Source organism: Acanthochromis polyacanthus, chromosome 5 (assembly GCF_021347895.1).
Source record: "Acanthochromis polyacanthus isolate Apoly-LR-REF ecotype Palm Island chromosome 5, KAUST_Apoly_ChrSc, whole genome shotgun sequence".
In the NCBI taxonomy this organism is placed as follows: Eukaryota; Metazoa; Chordata; class Actinopteri; family Pomacentridae; genus Acanthochromis; species Acanthochromis polyacanthus.
In genome coordinates this window covers 41,931,213-41,949,811 of record NC_067117.1, presented here as the reverse complement: position 1 = coordinate 41,949,811, position 18,599 = coordinate 41,931,213, and positions in this window count along the sequence as shown.

The following is an 18,599-nucleotide window of genomic DNA, read 5'->3' as shown; positions in this document are numbered from 1 at the left end:
ATTACCTTGCCTCCTTCTCCCACCTCCTTACCCCGGAATCCCTCGTCCGCTCTACACCCCTCCTCCGTCTGCTCCTGGTCAGTCTGCTCCTCAGCCCTCGCTACTCGTCCGCCATCGGCTCCCTCAGCCTTGCCCCCACCTCGTCTCCCGAACCCCTGGACACTGTGTGAGTCACCTCTCTTCTGTTTAGTTGAATTAGTCCCCCACCACGGCCATCAGGTCCGTCACTTTTAGTTTAGTTTTAGTTCCCCGTTCTGTTTATCCCTGTCCCTCCCATAAGGAGTGTTTATGTTGAGTTTGTGTTATTAAAATCCTTATGATCCACCCGCCTGCCTGTTTGCCTGCTGCTTGGGTTCTAACCGCCATAGAGCCTTGACAAATTGTAACAGAAGAAAGACAAAGGTGTGCCTTATTGTCCTCTTACTTTAGGACAGTGGAAGCCGAGTCCAGACAGTGTTCAGAAGGGAGATGATTTTGGGATTTTAATACTATTTTTATCAAATCAATTCTGTCAGTAGCATGTTTGACATCATGATGAAACTTGATGTTTTACTTTATGTATTGATAGACTATTTACTAATGCTCTACTAACATTGCTTGAAATAAAAAATTTTCTTTGGTCTGACATGTAATAATGATGAAAATAATAAGAATTTTACTCAAGGACAGCATACAGCAAACATTTTCATAATAGACCATAATGTATAGGGATGCACGATAACTGTTTTTTAAAACCGATAACCGATAACTTTCAGCTCCTAAAGGCCGATACCGATAACCGATAACACACACATATACCTAAGATCATGAAATCAATACTATGAACAAAACCAAAAACAGTTTTGACTCTTTAAATGAAGAGATATTTATTTTTTCCAATGAAAAATTATTAGCAAGCCTCTCAAACATTTTCTTAAGGCTATCAAACAAACCTATTGATATCTCACATCAACTTAAGTAAGGTGCATTACTTATTGATATAAAGAATGAAGGCCCCTTGAATTGATGCAAATAAATGCATCAGGATTACAAACTGAAAAAGTGCAACAAAAAAAACCATAGAAAATTAATGCACTGACACAAGTCATATTCAAACATTTCTATGTAAACAAACTGAAAAAGTGCATTGCTCAGTGACAATAAAAAATGATGCACAGTGCATAATGGACTGGCTCAAGATAGACTTGTCTATGTAAACAAACTGAAAAAGTGCATTCCTCAATGACAATAAAAAATAACAGAAGCTAGATTTGTCTATGTAAACAAACTGAAAAAGCGCACTCGATAGGAACAAAAAATTAAGTTTAAAGGATTTTGGCTTGTGGGTCCATTCAAATGAATACCATTAATTAAAGTAAATGAGGTTGAGTTGTTCTTTTACCTTATGAAAGCTTTAGACAAGAGGGAAATAGCTACAAGCTTTAATATTTCAAAAGGTGGCAGATGTTCTGACCTGATATCACACTGTATTCTCAACACTCAAACTTTTGGTTCCTTTAAGAGGAGAACTACTTATCTACTCTTCTACCTCTGGATGGATCAGGGGAAGATTTTTTTAATGAAAAGCAGCTTTTCTGCCTTTTCGCATGCAAGTCTGTTTCTTTGCTCGGTCATCACGTGTCCAGCAGCAGAAAACAAACGCTCGCTGTCGAGGCTAGTGCAAGGTGCTGACAGATATTTCAGAGCAAGCTGGGCCATGCACTCAAAGCGGGACTGGTTGCTCCTCCAGTATTCCAGTGGGCAACGGCTCACGTGAAGCGTTGGCTCCGACAGATATGACTGGAGCTAAAAGTTAAAGCACAAGCAGAAAAATACAATCTAATTATTATGGTGTTCTGACCATTAACATGAGTTATAAGTTGTGTCTTTAAAAAATGTTAAATAAACCTATACACTTACTTCTGCATCAACTCTGCTGTTTTCCTGATGAATGGCAGCTTCGTTGTTTTCTTCCAGTATTGCCTCAAACATTCCCAACAACGAGTTGTTTCCGTCTCTCCTGCTCCTCTTCTCTGGTGGCTCCCCTGGCTGGGGAGTGGCAGCTGTGGCACCATCATTCTCCAGCAACTTTTCCCGCAGCATACCTGTTGCTTGCCGTTTTGATGCGAGGGTGAAGTAGCGATCCTTATACCGCGGGTCCACTATTGTTGCCAGATAGTACAGGGGCTCCTCCTCGACGTGACCAAAACATGTTTGCACTGCTTTTAACAGCGTGTCCTTTGACGTCTTCACGCCGTGGTCTGTTGGAACAGTTTGCTTAAGCAGACGCGTCAAGGCTTGGATGGAGGGGATAACGTCTGCAGCTGTGGCTGTGGCCTTGCTGATGTTCCTGGTCAGCTGTTCACATGGATCGAGGATGGTCAGGATGTTTTCGACCAGGGTCCATTGGTGGGCGCTGAGGGTTGCGGGCAAATGTATTCAACTGCATATGCTGCAATAGCTTTCTTCTGTGCCACTAGACTCTTGAGCATGTAAAAAGGGCTATTCCATCGCGTAGCTATGTCTTGTTGGAGTCGTGTTTGTGGCACATGCAGCCGCTCTTGTAACTTCCTCAGGGCAGAGGACGCTACTTGAGACTGTCTAAAGTGTCCAACAATCTTGCGCCCAATGGCAACACAGTCAGACACAGTTCTTTGACTTAACACAGCTTCGTTCACTGCAAGTTGTAAAGAGTGGGCCATGCAGCCCAGGCTTGCAACACCACCCTCATTCATTGCCTTTTCCATATTACGAGCATTATCTCGTAAGACAACATGCACCATCTCCTTCTTAATATTCCACCGCTGTAGCATAGCTTCAAAAGTGTGTTGAATCATTATACCTGTGTGTGATCCGGGCAGCTCCTGGGAGTGCAACACCGCTCTGTACATTTTAAAGTCTGTATTTATCCACTGCACGGTCAGACTCATCATGCCTACAGGGCTGACATCACAAGTCCATATATCCATGGTGAAGCTCATGTCTTTCACGTTCTTATCAATCAAAGTGTGAATACATTTGGCAATCGCATCATACTTAGCTGGAAGGCACACATCAGAAAAGTAGCGGCGGCTCGGCAATGTAAACTGTGGCTCCAAGTGATTAATCAGACGGGAAAAGCCTCTGTCCTCGATGAGCGTGAAGGGCTGGTCATCAAGCGCCATCATGTCCATGATTAAATCTTCAATAGCCTTAGCCCGTGGGTCATCTTTGGAAAACCTCTTGGATTTTTCGACAGCCTCGCCAATGTGTCTAAGTCCTGGTGGCTTCTTTGCGGGTGGCTTTAAGTTGCTAACGTTAGCATCTTTAGCAGCCCGGGCGTCCTCATACGCTTTCAAAACTCCGTCGAAGTGGTGGTTGTGTTTCAGGTGGCTGATCAGATTCGAAGTATTAAAGCCAGTGCTAGTTCTCCCTCCTCGTGGAACTCGCTTGGAACATTTGTTACAAGTAACCAGCGAACTGTCTTCTTCGGAAACTTTGAAGAAGTCCCACACAATCGACGCCATGTTCTTTGTTTTCATAAGCACGCTGCTGCATGCTGCATTCAAGGTGTAACGTAAATTCCCCCGTTCCCTCGTTTGCTAATCGTTCTTTCGACCTTTTTAAGTTCGTGTTTCTATTTTTATGTGTAACGTGGAAAAATAGTGCGGATATCAATTTAAGTCAGCAACTACCAAAATTATGACCGAGTTAACAAGTTGTTTTCTGACATGAGGGGGTATTCTTGATTTTTCCCAGTGAGAAAGAGATTTTCTGATTATGCCGACATCTCGTGAACGCAGTATTCACTGCAGGCCATTCAGGTCTCATAGTGGGAGCGAGGCACTGCCGTGCTGACAAAAATATATATGTTATCGGGGCTTTTCGTCATGACATCGGACTTATCGGAATTACGTCATAATTTCCTGTTATCGGCCCGATAATTATCGGCCCGATAGTTATCGTGCACCCCTAATAATGTACCATAGGCAATGCTGTCCTTGCTTTGATTTTGTTGCCCTTTATTCTTATTTTCGGCAAGATACTTTATTACTCCACCAAGGAACGTGACAGAGTTATGTAATGATTGGTGTACCTTCATCCGTCTGGTTATCTATCTGTTTGCAACATGACTTCTTTTTTTTAGCCCTTTGATGCACAACATGAGTCAAAATGTACCCATATTCAATGGAAGATGGGTACATTTTGACCTCAGTGAAGGTCAGAAATGACAGAATGTGATCTGGCACAAGGGGATGTGGCATTTTATTTGTGTTTTTCCTTATACCTTTATTGTTTGCTGTGCATGTATTGGGTTTATTGGGTTGCTGTGTGTTTTGGGTTTATTTGCATGTGAAATTAGTGGTTGCCACCTACCTGTTGTTGCTATGACCACCCTAAATCACATGATGTTTTTCCCCAATCACTGAGTCCCGGGCAATTGCTCTCAGCTGTGTGTGGTTGGAGCCAGGGACAATAAAGCAGCTGAACAGGAGTGGACGTGGAGCAGCGGGAGACGCCGAGAGCACCGACCCATATCGCAACCGGGCTAAAAGGGCTGAAGGAAAGGCACACGCACCGGAGACCGCGAGCCCGCGAGCCCGCAAGTGTTACGACATGATTCACACACAGCGGCAGGGAGAAGTCCCTGCCTGCCGTGTAAGTACTGAGAGAGAAAGTAGTAGCACTTGTCGGACACGAGCTAAGCTAACACTGTCGTTGTATGAGAACGCATACTGCCGCTTGTTGTTGTGTCTACGTAAGGGTTCCCAGCGTGCCAGAGGAGCGGCCAGCCGGGTGGAATTCTGAGACGAGTGAAGCGGCGTCGTGAGCTGACACACACAGGGGCAGCGGTTTCCTTCACCTCCGGTGCAACCTGGTGCGTGTGACCGAGGGGACCTCACCGACCTGGATCGGAAGGCTGCCTGCATCCCCGACTGCACTTTAGCCCCCTGCTCAAGGACGGTGCCATTTTTAGTTTGTTTTAAGTATTTTAACTCGCATTGTGCGTTTTCGGCCCACTTGTTTTTATTGAATTTTAATGGACTTTTAGGATAAACCTGTTTTTATTCAAGGGCATTTTTTTTAAAATTGATTTAATCATATTTTGTATTAAATCCTAATGATTACACCTCCTTGTCTCGTCCTCCTTGGCAAATTCTAAGTGAGCTCCACCCGGTCATTACTCAAGGTTTGCAATATTTGCTCTCTTGGTCATTTACTCATTTATTCCACAATTCAACTCTTTCCATAGCCTCCATTACAACAAGGACCAAGTGATTGGATTCTGGCAGTGATACAGCTTATAGTCTGGATCCACGGATTTGTCAAACATTTCTGTATTGTTGTGAGAAAGCAGCACGGTGTCACTGTAACCATGACAACAAGTAAACACTACATCAGCTGCTGCTGACAATCACATGATTGTGATCTTACTATAAATTGACACTAATTTTATCTAAATATGCTTGACGTCATGGAGTTCTAAATAAACCATTTTCTAAAAGCTTAAATTTTAAAGTTATTGACACAAAAGCAATCAGAAGTGTTGATAATGATCAGCTCTAAGACACAAATAACTGTCTGGTTCTGCAGAAACACAGCAGCTGCTCACAGTGAAAGAAGTCCGCTAGGCAGAGCAGATAGACACCTCATTTCCAACACGTGCACGCACACAATGTGTTGGCCCTTTAGCTCGGTCACATAAATTTATTTACCCCTTTAGTTCGGTCAGGTAGAGCAGCACCGGGTGGTCATGTGAGCTACAGCTCCTACAGAGAGCCAGCAAGTGTGTGTGTGGACGTAGCTCTACAAAATGATCTCCAGCAGACCACTGGTGTGAATGTCTCTGATCAAACAATCAGAGATGTAATGAGAGTGGTCTGAGGGCCTAGTGCCCGCTGTGCTCGCTGACTGGCACCGTGGAGCTCGGCTGACATTTGCCATAGAACACAGGAATCTGCAGGTCCACCACTGGTGCCCTGTGCTTTTCACAGATGAGAGCAGGTTCACCCTGAGCGCATGTGACAGACATGAAAGGGTCTGGAGAAGCTGTGGAGAACGTTATGCTGCCTGTAACATTGTTCAGCATGACTGGTTTGGTGGTGGGTCAGTGATGGTGTGGGGAGGCATATCCATGGAGGGACACACAGACCTCTACAGGCTGGACAATGGCATTCTGACTGCCTTTAGGTATCAGGATGAAATCCTTGGATCCATTGTCAGACCCTACATTGGTGCAGTGGTCCTGGATTCCTTCTGGTGCACGACAATGCCCAGTCTTATGTGGTAAGAGAACTCATGCAGTTCCTGGAGGATGAAGGAACTGATACCATTAGCTGGCCCCCACGCTCACCTGACCTGAATCCAATAGAACACCTTTGGAACATTATGTTTTGTTCCATCCGACACCATCAGGTTGCTCCTCAGACTGTCCAGGAGCTCAGTGATGCCCTGGTCCAGTTCTGGGAGGAGATACCCCAGGACACCATCCATCGTCTCATTCAGAGCTTGTCCCGGCATCGTCAGTCATGCATACAAGCACATGGAGGCCATACAAACTACTGAATACCATTTTGAGTTGCTGCCAAGGAATTTCAGAAAGATGGACCAGCCTGCCACATCAGTTTTTCACTTTGATTTTGGGGTGTCTTGAATTTAGCCCTCCTGGGGGGTTGATAGTTTTCATTTCCATCAAACAATGTGGCACTTTTCATTCCTAACACATTAACCAGTCCATGTCATTGTAAATATGCAGTTAGTTTTTCCCCCGTATTGAAATATGATGTGTTTTCAAAGTGTTCCTTTAATTTCTTTGGGCAGTGTATGTATCGCGACCGGTACTATGGTCCTGTTGTGGGTTTCCTGGTTACAGACGCTGCTGCGCACTGCTCTGCGCATTTAAAAATGTGTACATCCGTAACTCCACCACGTCCAAAGAAGCAAAAAATGTTTGAGTGGGAAGACTGGAACCCCTGTTGCTCATGGACTAGCTTTAAGTAAAGCAGTATCAGGAGACAAACATGTAAGAAACATGAGAACAGAGAGAACCCAACCAGCAGGTCACAGTCCATCATCCCCAATCATCTTGTGAAGTCCATATAGTAAGGGACATCATGATGAGATCAGCTAGATTTTCTACAGTATATGTTTGTGAATTTACCAGAGGATGCTTATAATCATGCTGATGTGGCCGTAGACTCTACAATATTTTAGTGACTCAATAAACTCCTAAGTTTTATTTAAATGTTTTTTAGTTTTCAATAAACATTTATTTAATAGCCTATATGTGATCAATAAATGGCCTTTGCCTGTCTAAAGAAAAACTCACTCAAAACTCTATGTTAAAAGTACCAAATAAATAAATAAATACGTGCATAGACACATAAATAAGTTAATATATTAACTGTGTTAAGATAAGATTTAGATATAGATGAAAAAATATCTGTAGAGAATTTATTTATCCAGTATTCTGCATTCAGTTTTTCATGTTTTTGCAGAATCCAGTATTGCACACTGGTTGGTCATTACATTTTATTAGTATGGTTTCACTGTTTAAAATGATGCCACTTCTTTTCAGACAGAACCTGTGATCATAACAGAATGCAAAATTCTTAGTTCCATGTTAATAAAGCACTTAAAGCTTTAAGTCTAAATGCTTTTTTCGAAATTAAATATTCCACTCCTTGGGTGGTTGTGGCCCCAAGTTCAGTAAAGTTGGAAAGATATTCACAGATTCAAGTTCCAGCATCAATAACTCATTAGATATAGGTTGTGAAAACAAGAACGATGCCTCTTTCCCATCGTTGTAAGGCAGACAATGTGCTACAAGCCCAGTTTTATCTAAAGTAGCTGTCTTTCCAGCTGCAGAAATAACACGGGTGTCTATGGAGTGAAAGGGACCGTCTGCAACAGCAAAGAGACAAAAATATTCAATAACTTCACTCTTATACGTTGTTACCAAAATCACTGCAGCCTTCAACTGGCTCCTGCTGACAACGTGTTTTAGCAGAAATGTAAATGCTGTAATTTGGTTCTTTTAATAAACTATGTAACTTGGATGGATGCGATGCTGGCGTGACCACAGTGCACACGTCTGATGTAAGGGTCTGCTCAGTGAGTTTGTGTGTTTGCTCCGACTCGTGAAAAATTAGAGGGAACATTGGCCTCAATGTGTCTCAATGCGGTTTTATGCTCCTCTCTGGCACTGTGTGCCATCCAGTGACCTGTTTGAAAATTGCTTTAACACAGAAACCAGTAATACACCATGAAATTGGGTTTTTTAACATATTTAAACACAATGAAATAGTTTTTAAAAGGGATATCTGTTTTTAAACACACTTTTTAACATAACCTATTTTTAGCAATTAACTGTACCAGTCTAAATGACTTTTTAATATTTTCTTAGGACATATGAAGAGTTCATTTGCAAAAACAGGTAACTCCGTTTTCAGAAAACTCTTTTTTTATTGTTTATTTGAGATAATAATAATAATAACACTAATAATTTATTTTTCTCTATTTTGTCATGTATTTTTCTACTGAGTCAAATCCACTCAAGTTCAGTTTGATTGTTATTTTCTCAAGTAAACAATAAAATAAAAAGTTTTCTGAAAATGTATCACAATGGAGTTATCTATTTTTGCAAATGAACTCTTCATATTTAACCTTTTAACTGTATTCCCATTCATCTCTAAAATAAACATTTTTAACCCTTTACACATTCTATAGTGCTGTGATTTTTGCCAAATTTTTTTTCAAGATTTCAGCCGTCAGAAATGATACAAAGGCTGAGCAGCTTTGGAGGAGTACTGGGATCTCTGAGTGCTTTTCTTCTTTAAAACTTTATCATTGGTTGCAGTTCTATTGTCCTTTTTAATTTTATTTTTATTGTTAATTAATTTGCTTATTTCCTTCTTTATTATATCAATGAGTTGTATGATCCAGTAAATGTCAGGTAACTTTTAAAAAACGTTGATAAGTGTATTAATTTGTTTTCGGAGAAGCCTCAAGCGAACATTCAAAAAACTGCAGTTTCTGGTACGTCTGCATTGGCTCCATTTCTCAGCCATGAAGGTTTCCATTTGCTGCTTATCTGACCTGTTAAGCAGCAAACAGTAGACAGACACAGCTAGAGATGAGCCGGCTGACAAAGTGGAGCATTTAGGACCTAAAGACACAAATATTTCTATCAGACCTTGGTGGAGACCAAAAACAGAGCAAAAACCAGAATGGAATTAGGAAAAAATGACTTCCAGATGGACACAAACATGACACCAAATAAATTATCTTGTTGTTTCACAACTTCTAGATGGGTAATTAAGAAGGTAAAAGGTTTGCTGTTTCAACCTGGAACATGTGGACATGCCAGTGTTATGATGATTCTCCTGAAAAACAGTTGGAACAGAAGAAATAAACAGGTGCTGCAAGCTTAAAAAGAGGCACTGCAGTTAAATAGTAACATTTTTAAATAATTGCTAATTTCTAATATTTTATGTCTAAACGTGCAAATTAGGTATTATCTCATTAAATGTATGCTAATGTGCATACATTTCTAGAACAGAAATCTAAACATAAATGGATAGGTTAAGAGCCTTTGTTTGTTTGTTGGCATATTAGAATAAAAGATTGTTACAGAAAGGTCTGGATATCTGTTTTAATCACTCCGTGGACCACAAGCCAGTCAGCAGCCAGAAAAAGAAAAGACTGCTTTTTACAGTGTAGAAAAGTATGTACAAATATGCAAATTAAGTAATATCGTAATTATCTTATTAAACGTGCACTGCAGCAACATCGGCCCAACAAAGAGGAAAATCAGTTCAGTGTTGTAATATTTACAAAAAGAGCAGCAGTGATGCATGTGCTGTCAGGCTCAGCAGTAATAAACGCTATGAGCTTGTACCCTCCACACAGGCACCTCCTGGCAGCCCTCCGCTGTTCTCTGCCCTCCCACTCTGCTCACTTCCACCTCCTCCTGTCCTCCTCAGCCAAACCCACCATGACTGTAGCTCCTCCCCTCCAGTCGCCTCCTCTTCCTCCAGTTCCTCACGTCTTCTCACTGTCACTCAATATCACTTCTCACTTGTGGTCATTAAAACAATTATTTGTAGAATTTTACACTATGCTCTCTGCTGAACAGTTTAAATGTATAATGCTGGTTTAGTTAAAAGAAAGAGTCTGGAGTGACAGACAGAGAAGGAGACGAGGAAAATTAGTAAATGGTTACTAGAAGTGTCAAACATAAGGCCCGTGAGATGACTTTGCATAAAGGGTAAAAATTACAAATTAACTGCAAATTTTCAGCAAACGTTACTGCTGTTCAAAATGTGTTCACTGTACTGCCACAATTTTTGTGTATTTTTTATGTTTAAATTTTCTACGTCTAGAAAGCAGGAGGAAAACTTAGCCTTCTTCTGTAATAATTCCCACTTCAATTTGTGTGCTGTGATGTTTAGAATTAAAATAATATCTCTATCTTGACAAGTTGTTTTGATCATAAATAAAATACTAGATTGTTCAGTTCCAGATAGCTGAGACTGAACGTTTTGTGCCTTTGTAGGCACTCTGTCATCTGTAAGTTGTATGGTGCAAACGAGGAAGTGAGGCATAATATTGTTGAAATTCCACTTATTTATTTATCTTCAGAAGTTTCAGTTTGTTCATAAAGTTTTGCAAAACGATACTTAATTAAATGTGAACATTTTCAGAATGTACTTTTTTGTGCTAAAGCAAAGGGAAAAGTTAGGAGTTGTCGTTATGTATCAGTTATTATGCTGTGCTTTTACTGCTGAGGCCCACTTGAGATCAAACTGGGCTTTCTGTGGCCCCTGAACTAAAATGAGTTTGACACCCCTGATCTTTACTGTGAGAAACAACATAATGGAATCAGATAAAATAACACAGCAATCAATTCATCGACATAACGTGACGACGATGACCACACAACCAGTGTTATTTGGTGAATTGGTACAGCACATGATCAGTATACTATAACTGAACATTTAGTTTGTGTAGCTTTATTAGTAGCCTACATTAGGTAGAGGCAACACTTGCTGTGATCTATTTGCTGAATAAGAAAAAGGAAAAGTAGCTTTCTGCCTTGTTGTACCCTAATGTTCTGCACGCTGCACAAAGTGCCCTTTTTTTCCACTGAGCACCTGCCCCCAAAATGTCTGTGCACGCCACTGATGTTAAGCTAACGCAAACACTTCTAACCTCACCCAACCAACAGATTTTGTGCTTAAAGTAATTATACAGTATTTATTAGACCCTCCAGAAAAATGCGATTATGCGATCGCATGAATTCCCGCATTAATCACCAAAATGCCGCTGATTATGCGGGGGTCAATTATTTCCCAAAAGGCCGCATAATCCCCGCTAAACAGCGCATAATTCCCGCAAGAATCTCACATTTCCACGAAAAAAAAGAGAAATAAACAAAAATTTCAAACAAAAATAAAAGAAAGAGAAAAAGCACATCAGGAAAAACAGTTACACACATGGATTACATTTTCCTTTAACAATAGGAATATTTTGACACAATAATCAAAGTTTTTCAATTCAAACATTTTGAGACTTTTTGTAAACTAAAGCACTTTCAGTGTCTTAAAAAGTGGTCTATTATGGTATGGCTACTCCGTTAGCCGGTACCAGAGCTGTCCTAGCTAACGTATGGTAAGCCGCCTGAGAGCTCATTTGCACAATGAAGTTTCATTTGTACAAAAGCGGTGCAGGGAAAGGAGATTTGACACATTGCAAAACTTTCATTAAACGTCTAAATGAGCCGTCATTGCATTAAAACGAGGACAGACCCAGCAGCTTATATTTCTACCCTCAAATGCTTTAAAAATACTTTTGCTGAACAGTTTGTAATAAAAGAGAAAGTTTGTGACCAAGGTGGTCTGACGTTCCTGCACTGATTCACTCTTTATCTTTATCGCAAACAGACTTTAGGTTCATTAGCGCCTCCTACTGGGTTGAATTGTGCATTAGTGTTACCGTGTGCCAGAAATTCGGGAACTGAGAAAGGTGTGATTAAATGCCCCAGTTTTTATGTTTTAATTTGCTACCAGACCCGTTCTACACTGCTGGTGCTGCATCAAATACAACACAGATGAAACATCTGTAACATCTGTTACAGAGAATATTCCAGTAATAACATGCTGGACTAAATCTGCCCACCATCTCCCTCAAAAAGCAACAGGAGTGACGTCTTTTTGCTTCACCAAGGAACGCACCGGAGTTATGTGATGATGGGCGTTTGTTTGTCCTTCTGTTTGTCTGTCTGTTAACAACATTACTCTAAAACGGATTTGGGTGAAATTTTCAGGAAAGGTCAGAAATGATACAAGGACCAAGTGATCAGATCTTCACAGTGATGCAGCTTATAGTCTAGATCCATGGATTTGGTAAAGATTTCTGTATCACTGACAGATGGCGGCACAGTGCCACTGTAACCATGACAACAGGTGAACACTACGTCAGCTGCCTGCTGATGATCACAATGGTGATCCTACTACTGTACAAATGCAGACCACAGATTTTTTAAATGTCATCCGTCGTAAACCATACAACGACTGAGCAGCCTTGGTGGAGCACTGTCCTCTGAGAGCTTTTCTTGTTTCTATTATGACTTCTTTATGACTTGTTCTGAATGGGTCCATAGGTTTAACCTCAGAAATTCTCCTTGGTCATGTCAGAAAGTCTAAGACCACACTCCTTACATTGAGGTTGGACCTTCTTCAGACTGTAACTCTGTTTCTGACACTAGTTATCTAACAGACACCGCTCACATCACTGAGAGCTGCTCAGCTCAACCTGGGAACTCAGTATTGTGTTTCTCTGAAAATGAGCAACTGATCATGAATTGATGATTAACAAGTCATTACTATGTTCATTAAATTATAACCCAAGACCTTATAGTTGGTTTTGTTTTCATAATAGAGTCATTCTGTCTCAAATCATCCCATTTTCTGGGACAAGAACTGTCTTTTGACCTGCTTTCAGTACATTTTTCCACACATTGAGGTTTGAGGCTGTATTTAAATGACAATACAATTAAACATAAAATCCTGCAATTTTCAGTATTATTTCTCACCGTGTCATTAATTCCGATTCTGAAATACTTGACAAGTAGATTAGATATTCTGTAATTATTCAATGAAAAAGTGAAGCAAAAAGTTCCATCTTTAAACTTACAATAAGAAAAAAATGATAATGTGTTTAATGTGCTGAATGGATCATGTCAGACTTCTATATCCTGTTTCACGTTCAGGGACGGCTGGTATAAATGGGCTAACAGGGCTAAGCCCTCCCAGGCCAACACAAAAAAGATGAGAAAATTATTTTTTAAATAACTTACAACAGATTGTTTTAAGTTTAGGTGAAACCAAAGGTAGCAGCAGCACCAATCAGTCAGAAGAAAAACATAGAATATCTCTAAATGGGCTTATTTTTACAGCCCCAGCAGATACAGTCCGCTTTCATTCATTTCGTTCTTGTAAGTGATTGACAGGTGTCATGTCCCGCCCCCCTGATTTACTGATCATTTGGGCTAACTTCACTCAGCCCACAGGCCTTGACTTTGACCAATAGCAGCGAGTTAACACAGCGGTGCTGCTATTTGTGCCAGTTTGTCACTTTTGAGGATGCTGACGGAGAACAACCTTCAGAGCACTTTTTCTGAGACACTGAAATTAACACAAATAGCCATCACAACTCCGATGACATCGGCAGAGTCAGAGAGGTGTTTCAGTATGCTCAAGAGGATTAAATCGTTTCTCCGAAGTACGATGGGGCAGGACAGATTGAACGCACTTGCCATGCTGTCTATCGAGAAGGACTTCATCCAAAGATGACCAGACTTCAATGACATGGTGATTAACCTGTTTGCATCCCAGAAAGGCCGTCGATGTGAGCTTCTTTTCAAATAAGGTAGGCCCATGTTGACCTGTTAAAGGACTGTGACACCTTGTTTTTGCTGAGGTCATCTGTTGAACTGAAGGTGTGTTTTGCACTACATGTCGCCAAACAGTTGTAATAAGACAGTTGCAGCAGGCTGTCTGTGGGCAGTCGTTGCAGTTGGAACACGTTTTGTAGTGGTGTGTGTGTGTGTGTGTGTGTGTGTGTGAGTGAGAGAGTGTTGATGTAGAGCACTAAAAGTATAGTGTACCTGTAATTGATGTAACTGTGTGTATCATAGGTGATGTTTTTGCAGCTGTGTTAACCATTTAATCGGTATTATGCATTTGTTACAGGCGTGAACTAACCGTGACGTCACCCGTTGGTTTCAACGCCGAGAAAATGAAGCCCGGATTTTGCTACTTCCTGGTCGCCGTTTTGGATTTTTTGGAGCCAGTGACATAAAAAGCGTCATCAAACAGACTGGACCGGAGAGCAACTAGGGGCAGGACCAGTCTATGGGACTGTCAATCAAGTATACTTTACTTTACTTTACTTTATTTGATCCATGGGACATTGCACAAATAAACATTAACCCTTAAGGGAGAGATGCATTATGCCAGGTTATAGCACGAATGCTAATTTCCACCTGCAGTCCCAGAGCAGGCAAAGGATGTGTTGGGATAAAATAAGAATAAAAAAAACAACGACAACACAACAAATAAACATTTCCCAACATTAAACACAAAGAAAATCATAAAATTAAAATCCATAGTCTCTACAAAAGATACGACCACCAAAGCACTTTCAAAATCATCATTAATGGGTACAAGATTGACCCAAGAGCAACCATCGCTTCAGCAGGCGTGAAAACTCACTGAAATGTGTACATTTCAAAAGTATAGCCACGCCCCCTGGCTCCTCCAACTTTAACGATTTATTTAAAATTCAGTATTGATTTATTTTAAGATCGGCCACCTGATCTCTCATTTTGACCATGAAAACTAACGGGGAAAAAATCCTGAGCTGTAGAACATCAGTCTATCAGATTTTATTTTTTCCAAAAATGAATTGGGGTCTATGGAGAAAAAGCTTTTTGGAGCCAACCCTAGCGGACGGCGTGATATTGCAAGTTTTTGACACTTCCGGGTTGGCTTTAATTTTGGAGCCAGATGCTACGTCCATCTTTATATACAGTCTATGATTTGTTAGCCCACCCAACAAATTTCACCACCAGCCGCCACTGTTCATTTGTCTGTCCCCCAAAATCAGTCTATGCTGAGACGACCGGTTTCCAGTCAGATATGGTGCAATAAGAAAATGACAGTACACAATTAAACACCAACAAACTCAGCAAAAACTGAACATCATCAACTTCACCAAGGAGAGACTCAAACCAAATCGTTAATTTTACTAGGTCTACCTAATAAACTGGTGCTTAGTTTGCTAAGAGAGCTTGACACAGAGTTTAACCTGCACTTTCCACTAAGCTGAGCACGATGTGCTACAAGCTAGCACTGTAGCTCAACTCTCCAGCTGGTCAGGAGGACACACTGCCTCCTGCTGGTTCTATTTTCATCACACGTGTGACTGGAGTGAGTAAAACACGTTAATTTGTAGTTTCATGCTGTGAATGTGAATCTTGTGAGTCTGTCTGTTTGTACCTGGTGACATGTATTTCTATATTTTCTCCTGTCTGTGTGTGTGTGTTTGTGCGGTTGTGTCTTGTGGTATCCAGTTCACAGGTTGGCAGGAGGATGTGAAGGTCAGTGAGTCCCACTGCAGGTCAACAGTCATTAAAACACACATGTCTGCTCACAGTGGGGGCACATTAAAGACATGTTATGATCTGATTTCATGTGTCCAGAGTTAAAATTCAAATTTTCCTCATTTTGGATGTGAGTGACAAAAAGTCTCATTAAGGTGGTTAATGTTCAGACCGTGTATTAACCAGAAAAATGGGTCAAATTGTCAATTTTTTTAAAAATCTTTGTTTTTCCTTTACTCCGGCTTCCTCCCACAGTCCAAAACATGCTGAGGTTAATTGATTACTCTACATTTCCCGTAGGTGTGAATGTGAGTGTGATTGTTTGTGACAGACTGTTACCTGTCTTCACCCGAATCAGCTGGGACAGAGTTCAGCCCCCTGTGACCCTAATGAGGATTAAGTGGTATATGGATGGATTAAAGAAAATCTTTGAACTCTATTTAAAGTGCACTCACATTGTAAAAACCTAGTTTCATTTCCAGACATCTGGAGCTCAACAGACTTGCCCTGATAAAAGCATTCCCCATAAATGGCAGCGCTCCATCACCCAGCCTGTTGACCAAGTTGTACGCTTGGATAACACATCTCAGTGGGTATTTCCACATCCAGGTGATTTTTTTTAGAATCTGGGCTGTTTCAGACTTGTTGGACTATTTGATGATGATGGATGATATTCGCGGTGAGCTCGTAAAACATTTTTCACACGGCGATAGGAGGCATTTCATGTCTGCAGAGGCTTGTAAATTCTTTCGCTGTACAATCTGCAGAGCACCACATCTGACCCTGGACTGTCTGGGTATCTGGGGTAACTTCCTCTGTTGTGCTCAAACACAAACACACAGACGTACTGAATGTACACATGTCCTGAATCGCCCGGATAACTTCCGCAGACACAAACACACAACACTAACGTTTACCTAAATATCACTTCACCCTAACATTTTAGGATTTACATCATGAGGATTTATTTTCTGATTTCCCACTGACTGACTGTGTGAACTGATTTGTGTCCCCACAACTTTAATCAAACACACAATCCAGAGACACGAGAGATATCATCCTCTGATCTAGATGTTGGACAAATACACATGCATACCACAGCTAAATGCTTAGAAAGTCTTTGAAAATCAAATAAACCCTGTCATTATATAACCAGGACAACACACACACACACACACACATCCCTATGTGGCAGTGAACAGGAGGAATGTACATCTGTATTTGTTCTTGTCAGGACTGGACTGAAGGCTTGTTTGTGTGTTGGATGTACAGTGGGTACGGAAAGTATTCAGACCCCTTGAAATTTTTCACTCTCTGTGTCTGTTACAACCCTGGCTCGTGTAATGGGTAAGGGAAGCAACATAAGAGCCAGGTGGTTATGGCTTTAAAGATTTTTTTATTACAAAGAAATGAAAATGAGGTACAAATTAATAGAAAAATGGAGAACACTAGTCACGACGTAAAAATAAATATAAACGAGAACAAAAAGAGACTCTAAACTAGAGCTATCGATTAACAAAAAGATCCTAAATGTACCCAATAAACCTAAACACAGCGTGTGTCAACAACAGCAACGAAAAAAGACTAGTGCCTCCACAATAACAGAGCGACCGGATGGCTAACAAAGTTTCTAATACGATGAGGCACGTGGGCAAGACTGGAGTACAGTGACAAGCCGTCCATCTTCAGGCACTCCAGCTTCTTATGCTGAACCAGGGCCGCACCGGATTGGCTGACGAGGGCACAGCAGCTGATTCCAATTACTCAGCACAGGTGGAGCGGATTGCCAGCAGCCTGAGAAGATTGACAGCCACACACACACACGCATGCACAAGCACTCACATACACACACACAAAGCACAGGGGAGGAGCCAGAATACGGCTATGGCCGTAACAGTGTCATTGCAGCCATTTGCCATAATCAAAAAAGTTCATTTTATTTCTCATTAATGTACACTCAGCACCCCATCTTGACAGAAAAAAACAGAAATGTAGAAATTTTTGCAAATGTATTCAAAAGAAAAAGTGAAATATCACATGGTCAGAAGTATTCAGACCCTGTGCTCAGTATTTAGTAGAAGCTCCTTTTCAGCTCGTACAGCCATGAGTCTTCTTGGGAATGACGCAACAAGTTTTTCACACCTGGATGTGGGGATCCTCTGCCATTCTTCCTTGCAGATCCTCTCCAGTTCTGTCAGGTTGGATGGTGAACGTTGGTGGACAGACATTCTGAGGTCTCTCCAGAGATGCTCAATTGGGTTTAGGTCAGGGCTCTGGCTGGGCCAGTCAAGAACGGTCACAGAGTTGTTCTGAAGCCACTCCTTTGTTATTTTAGCTGTGTGCTTAGGGTCATTGTCCTGTTGAAAGGGGAACCTTCGGCCCAGTCTGAGGTCCTGAGCACTCTGGAAGAGGTTTTCCTCCAGGATATCTCTGTACTTGGCCGCATTCATCCTTCCTTCAATTGCAACCAGTCGTCCTGTCCCTGCAGCTGAAAAACACCCCCCCACAACATGATACTCCACCACCACGTTTCACTGTAGGGATTGTATTGGGCAGGTGATGAGCAGTGCCTGCTTTTCTCCACACATACTGCTTAGAATTAACACCAAAAAGTTCAATCTTGGTCTCATCAGACCAGAGAATCTTATTTCTCATAGTCTGGGAGTCCTTCATGTTTTTTTTCAAACTCTGTTTTCATGTGTCTTTCACTGAGGAGAGGCTTCCGTCGGGCCACTCTGCCATAAAGCTCCGACTGGTGGAGGGCTGCAGTGATAGTTGACTTTGTGGAACTTTCTCCTATCTCCCGACTGCATCTCTGGAGCTCAGCCACAGTGATCTTTGGGTTCTTCTTTACCTCTCTCACCAAGGCTCTTCTCCCACCATTGCTCAGTTTGGCTGGGCGGCCAGGTCTAGGCAGAGTTGTGGTCGTCCCAAACTTCTTCCACTGGAGGATTATGGAGGCCACTGTGCTCTG